Raw genomic sequence first — 3,869 nt, 5'->3', positions numbered from 1 at the left:
GATAATATAACTAATACTGAATATAGTAATTATATTTAATGATTTATATTAACTAGCAGTGAAATTGACTTAAGTCAATTGAAATATGAATTCAGTCAGAGGCAATATAATTTAGATCGTTCCCATGGTATGCATTTTAACAGCGAGATCATTTTTTTATTTCTTAAAATTATTTTTTGTATATTACGTCATCTCACATGAAGTCTATTTCCAATTGCTGCACAAGTAGCGTCAAAAAGGCCAACATAGTGGTTAAATTTGAGGCAGTTAAATATCTATTATCATTTTAGTCATATTAATCTACAGCACTAGTTAAATATCTACAAGTATTTTTAAGAATAACAAAATATTTATTTACAAAATTTAAATGATGAAATCTATAAAATATTTAACTATCCAAAGTTTAAGCATTTTCTTAAATTAACCCATGTGACAGTACTTATAATTTATTATTAACAGTAAATAAACTTTAATCCTTAAAACCAATTCATCAAGGTACCACTTGCTTTAAACTATAATTTGAAAATTAAAAACAGATAAAAACAAAATAATAATTTTGTCTATAAACCTTTTTTAATTAATCCAATAGTTATCAAAACTAAAATGATTATAATGAAAATAATTTTTTTATAGAAAAAAAACCTTAAAAGTACATTCATCGAGTACTTTATAAAATAACTATAATTGTTTTTTTATTTAATCAAAAATAAATTTAACATCAAAAATAATAAGCATAATAATATATATATATATATATATATATATATATATAATGTGATTGTTTAAGAATGATAGCCCCATTTTTTTGTTAAAAAAAATTAATTTTCGTAAGTTAAATGGCAACCTATTATTATTATTATTTTACTACTAAATGAAGAATGGTCTAATTAAAATGTCGATAGGCAGCTTTGTAAAATTACTTTTTCAGTTAATATAATTTTTAGTTATAGGCGAGAGGGATGCGTAACGTTGAAGAATTCTTATCTGTATGTTGTCCAACAAAATTTATTAAACAGTTTTAAGATTGTACGTAAAAGAAAGTAAAGAAAGTTTGTTTAAAATATTGGCAGTAAAATAAATCATAAATGTTATCAATAAGTGCTATTGATTACCCCTGATGAACATGTACTTTAATTTATAGTTTTCGTAATTCCTATTATGCACAATTATACACACCGGATCTACAATGTTTATGTGCCACCAGATTATTACCACTATTGCATAACTAGGTTGTATGAAGAATAAACACATATTAATTACATCAGATAATCATGCATATAGACAATGTGTAATTCCATGGAAATAATATAAGGGTCATTATTTTAGATTGAAATTTGGTAATTGGATAGTATTTATTAGAATTTTCATTGTAATTAATATTTAATGTTTCGCTTTATTTTAGTATCAAAATCTGTATTACTTAAGAACAAAACAAAAGAGTACACTTTTAGTCTGGATATTTAACTCAAAAATCTTAGCTAGTGTTAATTTTGATTTTTAATGAATATGGTTATTGACAGAACCTTGAATTGGAAGGACTAATGACCGATGAGGTGTACCGAGTCCGGAGGTGTGAATTCGGTTGTCTGTTCGGAATAATATATAAGTTAGTCATCCAAATACTATTATATCATGTAAAATAATTTTGCATTGTTTGCTTGATTTAGCTGTTGTTAGTATAATAATTGTTTTTCGTTGTTGTAATTTTTAACCTTTCATATATAAATAAATAATTCATAAATAAAATTGATAATTAATAATAGATTGTAGGAAATGGATCACAGCTTTAGTAAAATAGGTCATTATACACTTTTCATATAACATATTTTAATTTTAAATTGTGTATGGCGTCATATACATTATACAAATTGAAGAAATCAAAAAGACCAATGTTTAAGATTTATAATTAAATATTTAATCAAATAACTGTGTCGTAAAAATAATCAATTATTATCGATCATTTTTTTAATGAAGTTTTGTTTTTATTGCAGTACTTATTCATAAATAATCTTTAATAAACAATAAAAATTAAATATATTTATACGTATACATTATTAAAAAAGAAAGATACATTTTAAAAGTATATCATTATTTTATTTGGAAAAAAATTGTAAAATTATCTATTTTTGTATTATTTACCAGTATAAGTAGCCAATTAAATTGTTAGTTTCATTTTTTTAGTGCAGTGGACGTTTCAACTTATTTTAGTTTCTAATAAACTTTAGTGTCAAGCTGAGTCTATTGCTTTTGTTTTCTAGGTGATGACCTCACGAGACTTTTAAAAATAAATCGAAAACCGTTGTGCAGAAATTTACAGACAATGCACTAGGTCATTCTACAAATTAAAGTTGGCTGGTGGAAAACAAACTCAATGATTGTATACGAAATATATTTATATAATAAATAATACAATATATTGTATTGTTGACTTACGAAATATAATTTAAGTAAGATCAGTACAACCAAATTACGTATTAATTAAAAATGTTCAATCAATAACTCTCTAATTATTTTTGTAGAATTCCATGTATTGCAACAACTAAATTCTTAGATTTAGAAGTTTTAAATTTAGCTTAATTTCCTTTAAAACTGTAAAGCTCAAAAACTAAATTTAATAGAGACAATTATAAAAAAATGTTTGAAAAAATAATTTTTTGGTTGTTTTTAACGAAACGATTTAATCAAGATAGAATAAAATAAAACGATAATTATACTAATGCGTTAAATTTTTAAGTAGCCTTTGATGTCTTAACCTAAAAGTAAACTAAATACAACAGAGATGACATTTCAGTAACTTCGTAAATTAAATTTTAAATAACTCTTATTTGTTTAGTACATTGGACCAAGGAAAAATAAGCACAATAGATATTGTCATGAAACATAAATTTTACATGCACTTCATGTCTAGATCATTAGTTGAAACTTGAATTCTCAATGTTATTTAGGTTATAAATTTGAGAAAATATCTTTGATGTTAAATAATTCTAACAAGCTAAAAGGAAACCTTTCAATATGATAGTTCTGAACCATCAATTTAAATGTTAATATTTGATGCAATATTAGTATACTTACCTAAGAGATTGATGTAATATTATGTAAACATACTTTATATTCAAAACATTTTATGTAAAGTAATAATATTGTATTAAATTGAATAACAAAAGAACCCCTCAAAGTTTTACTGTAAACAGTTTATGTTAAAAATCTTCGAAATTAATTCTTTATAATTTTTTCAATGTTTTATTAGTGAACATCATTTTAGTATTATTTTAGAGTGGTAGCTAAAATTTCCCATATTTTTCAAAATTTCTTCATTCATAAACAATGAAAAATATTGCAATCGAAGGACACATATATAAAATATATTTTTAATAGCATACAAGCTAATGACATTAGCAACTAAGCTTGTATTAAATTTTTTAGCGCTACTAGGTAAATATATTTTGTACTTCACAATACTCATCATTCCAAGATTATTAAAAAGAATCACTCCCTTAATAAAGACAAAGTAATACCTAGTAAATACTTATTTTCAATTTTGAATTGATAGTTGGAATTATGTGTGAAAATTCCATGTTCTTGTTTTTAATTGAACGCTCATGAAACCATTAATAAAAAAATATTAGTTTAAAAAAAATGATCATGGTATATTGAAATATAAAACAGAAAAAAAAATTGTATACATAAATATATTTAATAATATCTTGATATACATGATTTATATGTTAAATTTGTTTAAGTAGCATATAACTTAACAAGTGTACTTTGTCAATCATTAAAAAAAAAGAGTTTAAGAGGAGCATGGGTAGTGAACATCTTAGGACCCATGAATTCAAAGAACTCATAAATTTACTAGGCTGTATCATTTT

This window comes from Daktulosphaira vitifoliae, unplaced genomic scaffold (genome assembly GCF_025091365.1).
Source record: "Daktulosphaira vitifoliae isolate Bord-2020 unplaced genomic scaffold, ASM2509136v1 Scaffold_3, whole genome shotgun sequence".
Classification (NCBI taxonomy): domain Eukaryota; kingdom Metazoa; phylum Arthropoda; class Insecta; order Hemiptera; family Phylloxeridae; genus Daktulosphaira; species Daktulosphaira vitifoliae.
This window is presented reverse-complemented; position numbering follows the sequence as displayed.